Source organism: Cupressus sempervirens, chromosome 7 (assembly GCF_028749045.1).
Source record: "Cupressus sempervirens isolate cs-2001-9-10 chromosome 7, ASM2874904v1, whole genome shotgun sequence".
In the NCBI taxonomy this organism is placed as follows: Eukaryota; Viridiplantae; Streptophyta; class Pinopsida; order Cupressales; family Cupressaceae; genus Cupressus; species Cupressus sempervirens.
In genome coordinates this window covers 877,803,608-877,818,263 of record NC_143124.1, presented here as the reverse complement: position 1 = coordinate 877,818,263, position 14,656 = coordinate 877,803,608, and positions in this window count along the sequence as shown.

Sequence of the window (14,656 nt, the reverse complement as noted above, 5' to 3'; positions counted from 1 at the left end):
TAAGGGAATTGGTTCAAGAAAAAGAGGTGAAGATGGAATATATCAACACAAGGGAGAAAATTGTTGATATCTTCACCAAAGCATTACCTATGAATTCTTATGAGTATCTAAAAGGTAAACTAGGGGTGATAACTCTATCAAAGGCTATGTCAAACACAAAGGGAGTATCTTGCAACTCATACAAATTGATGTAGTGGATCTTACTTTAGGAAGTTTCCTAAAGCAATCATAGAGATGGAATTTTAAATCAATCACAAGCAAGGTGATAGAGGGGGAAAATTGAAGGGCCTAGAAAAGCTTATATCTACATATTTCAAGATGCCAAGTGTTGAGTATATGTCTTTGGCATTCTTGTCAAAGAGGGAGAATGTATAGCAAACTGATCAAGTGCATATATGCTTCAGGAAATGAAGATGATCAAAGAAAAAAATAAGTCAGAGGGAGAAAGTATGTTGGATGAAAGTACAATGCAAAATTAGTTCAATGAAGTGAAGGTACATCATCAGAAGATCAGAATATTGGAAGCAAGCATAAAAGTGGGAGAAGTTCTAATATTCTATTGATCCATGACAAAAGAAAATTAGATAAGAGATATTTTGTAACCCAAAGAGGGAGCTACTAATAGAGGAAGATGTTTTATTCACAAGTTTTCTTTTTGGTATTGCCTTACTATTCTAACCTAGTTAGTTCACCATTTGTTTAATTAGTTGATCAGTTTGGTTTGTCATTAATGCCAAAGAGGGGGATTGTTGATATATAATTGAAAAGATCATTTGAGTAGAAAGGTTGGTATTGTTGAAGAAGTGTTTTCAATCATTGTTTTTTCACTAATGTCAAACCTAATCTATGTTGGTAAGACAATTGCTTATATGTTTCAAACACTATCAATTAGTTGATTTGATCAACAAGATGTATCAAAAGTACCTAGAGGAAAGGTTGAGTTATGATTATGTATTGAAATACAAGAATCAATTAAGATATGGATAACATAATCTATTGATGATCTACTTGTGGTTACAAAATGATTAGCTACACTTAAGAAAGTTCAGATGAAAAAATTTAAACAAAGTTCATTTGCTAAACTTGACCAAGTTGATAGAAGGTGTCGAGTAAAGTTAGTGCAAGCTGAGTAAAAATTTAGTTGGACCTGAGTGAAAGCATTTTCTAATGGATGCAAAGAAAATAATAGGTGTTGAGTAAGTTAGTAGCTGCTAAGTAATTTTTAGTATGTGCCAAGAACTGGTAAATTTCTAGTTGATGCCAAGTGATTTTATAGTAGATCTTGAGTAACATAGTATGTGCTAAACATCAGTAAATTGATAATGTCGAGTTGCTACATTATGAAAAAGATCAAAGATTCTCCAAATAAAATTTGACAAGATTTTTTTCTTAGAACTTGTAAATTAGGAGGAACATAAGATTGATAAGCTGGAGGCACAGAATCTTATGTAAATTGTTTTGGAGGAAGATTCAAATGGATTATAGGAGAAGTTTCTAGAGAAGACAAGATATGGGGTAGATACATTGTATCCTATCTAATCCATCAAAAACCCTAATTTTTGAGATGGATAATAAGTAAGAAAAAGAGTTCTAATTCCCTATATCTAGGGATGCCTAGTCATGATGGAAGGTTGTTGAGAGGTTAGAGAGTTTTTGGATGTGAAAATATGACAAGGAGAAGGTAGAAGGGTTTGCTTCATCAAGTGACCTAAGTGAAGAAGTCTGCAATGGAAAACTAAGCAAGAAGGATTAATAATGATGAATTTTGGAAGGGTGAACACACTATTAGAACTACAAAAGATAGGGAGCCAAGTAGAGTTGAGGATTGAACAATGATCAGTAATCTACAAGTAAAGTTGTAAGTTGTATCAAATCAAACTCTACTATTACTCTCTAAAAATTGTATTAGAATAGGGTAAATTTGTTGGAGATAGATTGACTTAACAATCATTGGAAAATATTTTAAGAGGGTAGCATTCAAAGTGAATGGCCTAAAGTCCACTAGAAACACTCACTTCTAATAGGGTGGTTGAAATCCCTTAACCAAGTCACATTTAACAGTGTGTTTTATAACCTTTAATAGGGCATCACTTCAGAAGAGTGAGAAAGGAGTAGCATGTTGTTGGTGTTTTTTGTCAAATTGGGCTTCCACATTAAAACATTGTGTCCTATGTACTAATTGATGTGTTATGTTTTATGCTTTACATTTCTAAATGTTAGTTTAATAGTAACATATCAGTTTTGGTTAACACATGATGAATGCATGCATGGTTAAGAAAGTTTTATGGGTTCACTAAATTGTAAAATTTTTATTTGGACATCTAGACCTTGAATAACTAATTCATCCCCCCTTCAGTTATTCCAAAGAATTCCAATAGATAGTACTGAAAAGACTACATCAACATGAATAAAGATGCAAGATTTTGTTGAAAATTCAAGTTAAATCTTTAAGTTTTTTCATGTTATATGCCAAGTGGAATGTTAGTTGATGTCAAGCTACTAGACTATCTAGTTGATGCAAAACTCATAGTAGCTATCAAGTGGTGGAAATATCAATAGATGCTAAGTGATTCTAAAAATGGTTGATGTTGAGCTTACAACTATATAAGCACTAAGCATTAAATGCAAGGTTTTCAAAGGGTATATGACTAATTTCTACTCATTATTTATCATTTCAAATTCAATAAAGAGTAACCTGATCAAAAGGTGATTCAGAAACCTATCCAAAGCATTTGCGGAGAATTTAGCAACAATCTCACACCAACATATAGATTTTACAAGGTATTCATCATAAGCTAAGCTATGTATTTTTCTTTTGTATAAAACCTAGTTTTACAAAATGACATCTATTTTGATAAATGTAGAAGGGAAAGAGGTTTTGAATGTTCAACTTGTCAGTAATGAAGTGAAACAACCAATATTTAAGGCCATTCCTAAAATTACTTCTAAAAAAGATCCTTTTGGCACTTTGTCAATGATCCTACCAAATGTTATCATGGTGCAAGAGGTAAGGAAGTGTTATAATTGCAAAATAGGAGGTATACAAGATATGGAAATTAGAGATGCATATGATAGATTGTGTGAGAATGGTGTTCTGAAGGAGGAATTCAAAATCATTGAGAAGAAGGGTTTAACATGAGCCTTAGAATTTCTAAATGTGTTTAAAATTGAGTGGATAAGAATTGTTCTAAGCACAATTCATGATAGTTTCTTATGGCTAGAAGGAGGACTAATCAAGATTACCAATAAAATTATTCATAGGGTTACTAGTTATCCAACCCTATATTGGCCAAAGACACTCAAAAGTGACTCCAAGGAAGTAATTGAAAAGAATACTTGAGTAGTTTGGAATAAAAGAGGTATGACTATAGATGCCATCACTAATCCATTGCTAAACTTTGTTGTAAGGGTAATCTCTCATAAATTCTATCAATCTAGTAGATTCAATGGTGTTTCCTACATAGTTGTGGATGTTGGCTACAAAATTGTAAAGAAAGATCATACTTATGATCTGACAGAACTACAACTACAATTGATGGAAAATCTTGGAGCTATCAGGAAAACCAAGAGTGTTGAATACAAATTTGGTTCAATTCTAGTTTGCATATTCTTTTATGTACAGAATAGATTTCCCTCTTTTGGTATAGTAGGATGGAAGACCAATAGGTCAATTGCAGTACAGATCAATGAGTTCATTGAGTAGATGGGAGAAAATTTTGAAACATTGATGACTAGTTACTTTGAAGATTTTAAGAAATCAATGAAAGAATGAATGAGGATACCAGTTTCATTAGTGGAAAAGCATTATAATGACATAAGTTTTCTTGTTGATGCTAATTACACCTTTGTGCAAGCTACCACACTAAGGGTTAGATGGTAAAGGCTACTTGGGTATGAAATTAATGTTGATGAAGCTTTAGTAGCCATCACAACACTCGTAGTAGAGGAAATTGATAAAAGTGCAAAGATATTTGGAAACTATGAAATGGTAAGATCAAATATTACCATGGAGTTGAAAATTGCCTCCACACTTAAGAAGAAAGATAAGCTAGTGAAGAAGCTAAAGGATAAATTTGGAGAAGGCATAGAAGAAGAAGAAGAAGAAGAAGTGCCTCCACACTTAAGAAGAAAGATAAGCTAGTAAAGAAGCTAAAGGATAAATTTGAAGAAGAAGAAGAAGAAGAAGAAGAAGAAGAACCTCTTGCATTGACTCAAGGCATGAAGAGGATAAGGAAGAGGAAAAAATAGAAGGTATCAAAGAAGAATAAGTTGAGCAAGCACCTACTCATGTTGAGCCAAATTTTAGAGAAAAGCTAAAGCACAACTAGTGGCAAAGGCTTACCACTAGAGCCAGCACACAAGTAACAAATTAGAAGGCCAAGGAAATGATCAAACAGACAAAGAAAAGTGGCCAAGTGCAAAAGAAACAAAGAAGAAAATATGTTGCACAACTAGATTCAGATGAAGAAAGGACAAAAGCAAATGAGAATAACCAATTTAAAGTGGTAAGTCATAATCCCTTGTCTAATCTTGAAAATTTGTGTGAAAATATCAAAATAAATGTAGATTTATCTAGTTTAAAGCATATTGATTTTGATAAACTTGGGAAAGAAGAGAAGAATCAAGTGGAAGAGGCATTATATGCCATGATTTCTAAATTTAAGAACACTCCACTAGAGTTTGCCAACACAATACCAAAAGTTTTATTTAATATTGTTGAGCAAAAGTGGCATTATTCTTTAAATTTGGAGAAATAGATTAGAGAAAGAACATTAGCTCAAGTGATGCTAGAGCTAACAAAGGGATAGATTACTAACGTTGTCAAAAGATATCATGTTAGGTTTACACCTAAATATAGAGCCTTCATCATTCTTGAAAATAATATTGAAGATGTGGTTGTAAGAATTTTCCTTAGGGTAAAATTCACCCAAGACCAAGGAACTCTGACACAAGCACAAAAATAGACCACAAAGAGTATGATTAATATGAAAATGCTTTCTATTATCAGAAGCATATCTACCTGTATATACACACTAGTAGAGCCTATATATAAAGGCCTCTAAGATGCATCTAGAATGTGTCTAGAAAGAACTAGGAGATAAGCATGATAACAAAGCACATATCCTCCATAATAAGAGGATAAGCATGATGAGGTGTCTAGAATGTTGTAGACACATGTGCTTAAATAATGTGCTAATTTCTAAGTGTAGAAAACATGTGCATAATTAGAGTGCAAACACCTGTGTTTTGTCAATATGACAACTCACAAGAGTATGCATACTCCTAGGTGACTAATGAAAAAATTAAAAAAAATATACATTAACCTAAGTAAACTTAAGTGTAGATAGTAAATACTTATTTACACCAACACCCCCCTTAAGTGAAACTTAGGGGAATGCCCTTAAGATTTCATAATCTAGGATGAAATGCATGATGGGTCCTAGTTACTAGGACATGTTGGGTACCCATGTACATAATGATATGTAATCTCTCATAAAGTGAAGAAAGAGGGAAAACTTCATGGGAAAAACCCTCCCCCAAAAAGAGAAATGATAAAAAACACATGATGTATGGATGGATGGAGTAATCAAGAACCCCCATTATGACATACATAAAATAGAGAATTAGGAGAAGGAAAAAACATTGAAGAGGAAAAAGTCCCCCCAAAAAAGGAGAAGAAGGAGACAAGGTAGTTCTCCCTCCCTTTAAAAGTAGTGTGTCAATAAATGAGAAATGCTCCAATGTAAAAGCTAATCCATGACCACTGTATAATGTTACTCCCCCTTGGAAGAAAAAATGGCAAAGGTATAGGTGAGATGCTTCCCCTATGTGTGGAAAGAATCTCAATGATGAAAGGTATCTCTAAAACCTATTCAAGTGTCCTTGTGTTGATGTCGATGGTTTCTCCCTCCAAGAATACTAAAAAGAACATGTGCACATAAAGAAAAGATCCATGTAGAACCTATTTCAAAGAATTATTTGTCTCCTCAACTTATAAAGAAACCTCCTACAACTGTTGTACATAAGTATCCATAATCACATCAGCCTGTAAGGATCGATCATGTAGAGAATGAACAACAGGGTCAAATGGAGCCCTTGTGACAACTGAAGAAGGTCCTACTACCTCTAGAAGAAGAGGTGGATCATCAATACTATCCCCCAAATCTATCATTGAAGTGGGACCTAGAAGGCTAGATGTACCCTATTATGCTAGACCTATCACTATGGTGATATATGCATGTGGATTGGACTAATATAGTGACCCCTCATTGTAACTATCAAAAGAACCCCACGTGTTTGAATCTATTAAAGAATTATCACGAGTGTCACTACTAGTTTCTAGAATGCATGAAGTAGTCTCCTCAACAAAGAGAAGACAAATGTGATCAATGATGTCTCCTACATCTTCAATGTAAGACTCTATGAACAAAATTGCAATGTTTGGAAGGAAGTTGTCCCATGAAGTTGAAGTAGGAAGACATGATGTTTCCTACTGCATTGAATCAGAAGCATTTATGGCTGGAATTGGATCAATAGAATCAATAGGAGAATCAGGAGGTGAGATCTCATCTTGAGTGACTAGATTTAGAATTTCCTCTCAAAATGGAGGAACACATGGATCTCCATATGCTTCTGAAAGAGCCATTCAAACATCATGAGGAAAACTTTGCATAAGAAGAGGAGCAAAGGATTCCTTACTCATACTATTATACATAAAGCCAAGAAGTTTAGAAAGATATTTGAATGAAGGTGGTATTTTTGAGCAGAGAGAAGGAATCACTTCTTGATGTTCTCTTAGATGATCAAGAATCAAAGCACTCCATTTTTTATAGTTCCTCAGTGTCAACTTTGGTCTTATACTAGACTGGCATATGTGACAAGACTCCATGAGATAACTATATGTATGCACCCCCCAAAATATAGAAATAATCAATCAACCCCCCTTAATGTATGATTTGGGCACTCTATAGCCACTTGCCAATTTAGGGCCTATTTTTGAAAGTAGTATTTCTATCCACAGAAGCCTACATTTGATTGTAGTCCAAGAAAGTAACCAAAAATATACACAATTTCAAAAAAAATGGAACCTAATTTGGAGTCTAGATGAGCTTGTACTAAGTATTTGAAATGGAAAAAATTGGGATTTGTAACTTGCTAAAAAATTTAGGAATAGAGATCTCAAACCATCTACATCAATGTGTAGATCATGAAATTCTACCCCAAAAAGAAAAAATTGATTGCAAAAAGGAGTCCATATGAGGAAGATATCATTGTTTGAAAATTGTTGTTATTATTTTTTTCTGAATCGTTGTCGCTTCTCCAAAAATCAAATGACTCTAGATTTTGCCTTAGATATCTAATTTGGATGAAACAAAATCTGATTTGGGGGTTTTTTGACCTTCTGCATATGATGCAAATATCTAATTTGCATCAACAAGCTTCAATCTTCACCTGCAAAATATCTCTCCTACAGGCCTGATGGCCAATTTTTTTAGAAATAATAATTCAAATTCAAAAAAAAAAATTGCAAAGAGGTAGATGAAACAAATACATATCAAAAAATGAAATGTATAGATCTGAAATGATCATACCAATTTTGCAAATTGGGCCTTCAAGTTGCCAGTTTGTAAAAAATAAAATTGCCTCAATTTTGACTATTTCCCAACATAGGAAAATTTATAGTCAATTCATCAAATCAATGTACCGGATGTAGTGGTGAGGTCCACTTTGGCTCTAGACACTCCCAATTGCTGCAAATTCTCTAGATCTTTGGATTGAAGGTGTTGAAGCAACTATGGTCTTGAACATCTAATGATGAGAATCTCCCCAAGATCTGATATCATGTAAGAATTTTCCTTAGGAAAAAATTCACCCAAGACTAAGGAACCCAAACACAAGCACAACAATAGACCAAAGAGAGTATGATCAATATGAAAATGCTTTCTATTATTAGAAGCATATCTGCATGTATATACACACTAGGAAAGCATGTATATAAAGGCCTCTAAGATGCATCTAGAACGTGTCTAGAAAGAACTAGGAGATAAGCATGACAACAAAGAACATATCCTCCACAATAAGATGATAAGAATAATGAGGTGTCTAGAATTTTGTAGACACATGTGCTCAAATAATTTGCTAACTCCTAAGTGTAGACGACATGTGCATAATTAGAGTGCAAACTCCTGTGTTGTCAACATGAAAACTCACAAAAGTATGCATACTCCTAGGTGACTAATAAATAAATAATAAAGTACATGAATTAACCTAAGTAAACTTAAGTGTAAATAGTAAATACTTATTTACACCAACAGTGGTCAAGTAATCAACCCAAATATAGAAACTTATCTATGGGGTTGACCACAATGAAACAAGGAGAAGTTGACCCTTTAGAGGGTAAACAAGATGATAAAGATGATGAAAATGATGATAAGAAATATGATATAGTTAGGGAGGAAATAGAAAAGAAATATGATGACAAGGAAATAGTTGAGCAACAACAAGATGAACAATGTGTGCAAGACACACAAATGCCAAATGCTAATCCCCCTCATGTCACAAGGGCATCTACTAAGACAATAAATCTAAAGGATGTCTTTGATGCTTTAGCTTAGAACATCAATCCACCTACTATAGAATACCTAAAAAATATTTGAGACCAATCTACACTCCAACCAAAACTTTGTGAAAACCTAGTTTTGGTCTGTGTAGAAGAATTACAAAAAGTAGTAACTAAGGTCACAAGGGAAAAGGTGAATACACAAGAACCACCTTCTATCATTCCTTGAGTTATTAGTGTTCAACCTCCAATTCAAACAACAATAGACACATATAATAAGGCTGATATGCATGTTAAAATTGATACAATTGAGAAGAAGCAAGCAGATGAGAAAGATACTATAGGCCAACAACAAAAACTAGTACAGATAGATTTATTTGTACCTAAAGTAGAGGAACAAGGTGTTATTCAAGTCATACTAATAGATCAAGGAAAGCCTAAAGAACATAATAAAACATCTAGGGTGAAGGAATAGGAAGCCATCTATGCATTGGTAACTCTACCAACATCTGGTAGTCCTTCTACACAGGTTCTTCAGAAGTTGAGGACGAAAGCCATACCATTACAAATTTTAGTGCCGAGCCCTAGTTCATCAAAGGTTCATAAGATAGTTAACTATGGAGACATAAGCCTTGATGAAGAGACTGTAATTCCAAAGTTTGACTATGACACTATGACATTGGAACAAATAGGCATATTGCAAAAGGCTTTAGGGAAGAAAAAGCATCAAGAAATGCTCAGGAGAGAGCATAGGTAGAAGCAAGCTCTCCAAGATATTAAAGACATCTTTCTAGATTCATTTAGCCTACCAAATCCTAAAGAGACCAAGCCACTGATAGAGAAACTCACAAATATAGTGGAATTGGTCAGCAATGAAGACCTTGATACTACTGCAAAACTTTTAGAATGGTCTAAAAAGAAGTTCCAAGGAAAGGTGAATGAGAAAATATCTAGTGAAATAGCACTAACTCAAGTTGCATTGGCAACTAAGGTTGAAGATGTGAAGAAGGTACTTGACAATATATTCTCATTGTACACCAAGCTATGTGATCTTACACTCTTCATTCAAGAGACCAGGAGGCATATTTTGAGTCTAGAGAGAAACCTTAACATATCATGTACTAAGCTACCTCAAAACCCAGCTCAAAGTGAAAAGCATTTTAGAACATTGCTTCAAACATAAAGTCAATTAGTTGTACTAACAATAGATGAGGCTAGCACAAGAGCCAAATTGACATGTATGCAGGCATCCCTTACCCCAAAAATGAAAATACTACACAAGGAACTAGGTTATGTTGAGACTCTACTAAAGAAAGACCCCAATCTTTCTACTCTAGATGGCCTAGTGCACCTTATTGTTGAGCTTGAAATCTAAATCAAGTCATTGGATGTTGCATGTGACAATTGGGATTTGTAGCTCTCAAAATCATAATGGAGGTCCATAAATCTTTTTTGTACAAACACATGATAAGTGTATAGCCCATTTGACAAAAGTGTCAAAAGGGGGAGAAATAAAGCAAGGGGGTGAAATAAACCATGGGGGAGAAATATATCATGGAGTAGATACAGTAAATGGGGAGAATAAAGAGGAGACATACTAGTAGAGTTATATCATTAGGGTGATATACATTTTTGGAGAGTAAAGTAGCAAACAAATAGAGATATCAACTAAGATAGAGCATATCAGATAAAAGAATATCAGATAGAACACATTAAAGACAAAAAGGAGCATAGATTTTGGATACATATCAGATGCATTAACTTAGGGGAGTTATCAATTTTAAGGTATAAAGATTATTACAAAATTTGGAATTTTTTTTGAAGTTTTGTATATAAGTTGAGTCATGGATATGTTATGCTCGAGAAGATTAAGATTAATTATGTACATTTAAGTGTTTATGAAAATCATGTCAAAGGAGGAGATTTTTTATCTTAGATTGGTTTTGACAACTGAGTATCAACATACTTAATCCATTTACTTAGTTCATATAGAACTAGTAATACATGTCGAGCACATATAAATATTAGACCATGCCGAGTTGTAATGAGTGCCAAGTTACTCATGTGCTAAGTCACTCAAGTGCCAAGGAAATAGACCATGCCAAGTGATTCAAGTGTTGAGTAAACAATGGATGCCAAGTAATGTAGGTGTTGATTTAGAAGCAAAAATATAGTGCATGCCAAGAATTAGTGCCTTCATATGTCGAATGACATTATTTTGACATATTTGTTTAAAATGGCTCAAACAACTATGTAAACCATTTATGAGCCGACTTAAGTATAGATTTTGACCTTTTGGAGATAAGGGAAAATCTATATTTGGATTCCCTATGTAATTACATGCAACCAATGAGAAAATGGGAAGGCTTAAGTAGAAAAATAGATGAATCTCAATAGTATATTTATACCTAACCCTATGCCACTAGAGTCTTCTTAAGGAGGAAAAATCCCTAAACTCAAAACATTAGATGGATGGGTGAATAATCAAATTGGAAGAGCAAACAAGATAGTTTGAAAAGCATTCAAGGTGACTTAGAAGTAAGAGTGAATTTCATAATCAATTAGAGAAGAACAAAGGATAGAGAAGGATACAACATTGATACATTAGATCATGAATGATCAATTAGAGATTGAGTAGAGGTGATCTGTTATCAAGAAAGCAAGTGCCAACCACAAGATCTATGCTGAGACATTTTAACAAGTGATTTCAGTTCAATCTCTTACCAGAGTAGCCCTAACAAGCTATATGAAATCCTTTAATAGGGTGTTTGTTTAATTGTAAGTTGAATTCCTTTAACCAAGAACACTTATAATAGGGTGTTGAAATCCTCTAACAAGGTGGGAATTAATAGTCTTTGTAAGCCTTTAACAGGGTAGGCCTTTCATAGGGTAGACCATGACTCATGGTCAAATCATTGTAACCTTCATTGGATACACTTTATTTCTGTAGTAGTAAAGATTTGTAGGTGTCATCTCCACCCTAGTTTTAGCTTCTCTAGTGTTATGTGTGTGATTGATTACATGTTTGTATGATTTATATTCATATGTTTTACATGTCATTTTAGTATATTAATGCATGTGATAAATGAATGGTGAAAGTTTTATGGGTTCAAGTATAAACTCCTAATTCATAGCCCCCCTCCCCACTTAGAAGTTTACTCTCTTCCCACTTGTATTTCCAACAATGTATTCAATAAATCTCAAAAAAATGTAATCTATATTCATCTATCCATATGCACACTTAATCACATCATCACGACACCTTTAGAAGACCTCCTCAACTGTGCATAGCCTCAATCTTTTTCTGGTCCTCTGTCAATCTTGTACATAATAACATGTATGTTAACATCAATGAAAAAAATTCCATGAATGCAACATATGATCACTATATAATCTCTCTATAAATGCTAGGATATTCCACCATAGCAATACCATCAACATTCATTCTAATAAAGAGAGGATTGGCAAGAGAGGACTAAGGATGGTTGGTGCTCTAAGAATTTTTGAATTGACTATTGGTCTATTAGGCAAGAAATTGGAAGGGTGAAATCTTGCAAGAGGTATTGATCTTGGTGGGATAGGATATAAAAATGTGAATATTCTAGCAAAGTCTATAGGGTTTTTGGGTTCTAGCTCAACTAGATGTGGGGTTTTAAAAATTCCTTTGGATCCTTTATCAAAAAGTCACATGCTTGGATAGGAACTTGAGATTAAAAATATTCCTTTGGAGAATGAGGAGGAGACCAAAGAAAGGAAAGTGGAGAACCCACTAAAATGGTTAGGAGATCAAAGGGCATGGTCTTCCTTGTTTGGTAGGAAACTTGGAGGAAAATCATCTTTCCCTCTGATTACATCAAAATCTTGCTGGGAGAAAGGTGAGTTTTAAATCTTTATTCTAAACCCGATTGTTGATTTCTCTATCTCTTCTATGGAATTTACTCTTGTTGGTAAATTTATGGGGGCTAGACTAGATATAGATACTTTGAAAAATATGATAAAACAAAAATGGGTTATCCATGGTCATGTTGATATGGCTCCTATAATGAATGGCTTCCTTTCATTCATTCTAAATGCAAGGAAGATATGAACATGGTCCTTTGTGAAGGACCATGGCCATTTGGCAAAGGCACCCTCATTATAAAAAAAAATGGGAGCTAAATATGGACTTATCCAATGCCTTCTTCTTAACTACCTTGATCTAGGTTAGAATTCCTGGCCTTCCTTTGGAATTTTGGCATAACGATATTTTTAAAGGAATACTTGGTTCCTTTGGGGAACTAATTGTAGTGGATAATGCTACAGCTTCAAAGTCTAGACTTCAGAGCACAAGATTATATGTGAAAGTGGAAAACTTGAATCACCTTCTTGAAAAGGTGGAACTAATTTCAAAACCTAGAAAAAGGACATAAGAAATTATATATGAAGATCTTCCAAATACTTATTTTTTCTATAAAAAATAGGGCCATTGGGTGAAAAATTTCCCTAACAAAAGTAAGAACTATCCTAAGATTGATAAGTAGGATAAAAATAAGGAAGAAAAAACCCAAAATAAAGTTTGGAAACCTAAAGCTACTCTTGAAAAGGGTTTTAAGGATAAACTAAATCCTAAAAATTAGGAAATTGGCACGATGTGAAACTCTGCATTGAAGGATAACTTGGGCAGTGGAAATCAAGAGATTGGAGTATTGTTGGATTCTACTTTACCTAAACAAAATAAAGAGAATATGTTTAATGTGATGAAACAATTAGTCATATACCAAAAGAATGATATAAAATGGGAAGATCTTGTAAAATGGAGGAAATAAAGGAGGGAGAAATTCTAGAAGATAGGAGTAGATATCTGGTTTTAGGGGAAACCCAGAATGTTGATTTTCAATCTATTGAAATATAGAATGTTGTTTCTTAGCATCTTGAGACACCTTTGTGCAAAGAAACAATTCCCTTTCAGAATGAATCTGAAGTTTAGGAGAGGAACTTAGAAGGGAAGGATCTAAAATAGAAATAGAGTCAAAGGAAAAAGACTCAAAATAAAAGTAATACAGGTCCTAAAGGAGTAGAGACTCAAAGTAGTAAACTAGAGCAACAATCTAAGGTGAAACCAAATGTTGGAACTCCAGAGAAACCTAGAAGGAAATCTTCTAGGAAAACCAGAGAGATAGAAAGTTTACATAATATTGCTAATGGAGGTCAAGCAACTATTCTAGATTTTACCCCTAAAAAATAAATATGAAAATTATCACTTAGAATATTAGGGGATTGAACAATAGTCATAAATTAGGTGTTGTTCAAAATTTAGTCAAGGAGCATAAGCCAGATATTTTATTGCTTCAAGAAACAAAAATGGACAAGGAGAGAGCTAAAAAGATTAAGTCTTTTAATGATTACTATTTGAAGGCAAGTAGTTCAAAAGGAGCTTCAGGAGGTACTATGATGTTATGGAAAAAATCCTACTTCTTAGGAACTATTTTGAATGCTAGTAAACATTTCATGGTGGTCAAAATCACTAGCATTGACCAGAATAATGAATTGTATATTGTCAATATGTATGCACCTAATATTAAGAATTCTACAAAAAAAGGTATGGGAAACTATATCTAATATAAAGAGTAAAGATTATTATGGTAGATGGATCTTCATGGGGGATATTAATGTTCCTCTTTATGACCATGAAAAAAGGGGGGTAATGTGAGTTAGTTGGATGGTAGACTAGATTTTATGGATTTCATTAATAAAGAGGGTTTAATGTATCTAGATCTTTATGGTATAGAGCTTACCTAGAGTAATAAGAGGTTAGGTGATGATTGTGTTCGAGCTCAATTGGATAGAGCTCTTATTTCTCTTGACTGGACTAAATATTTTATATGCAAGTTAGAGGCATCACAAAAAAATGGGTCAAACCATTTTCCTCTAATCTTTATTGCTAATAAGGTTAATATCAAAAAAAAAATTCCTTTTAGGTTTGAAAAATGTGGATGTAGCATCCATAGTTTGAGTATGAATTGGCTAAATGGTGGAATATAGATATTGGTGGAACTACTCTTTTTAGAGTGGCTTCTAAATTAAGAAATGTCAAAAACGATGTTAAAATTTGGAATA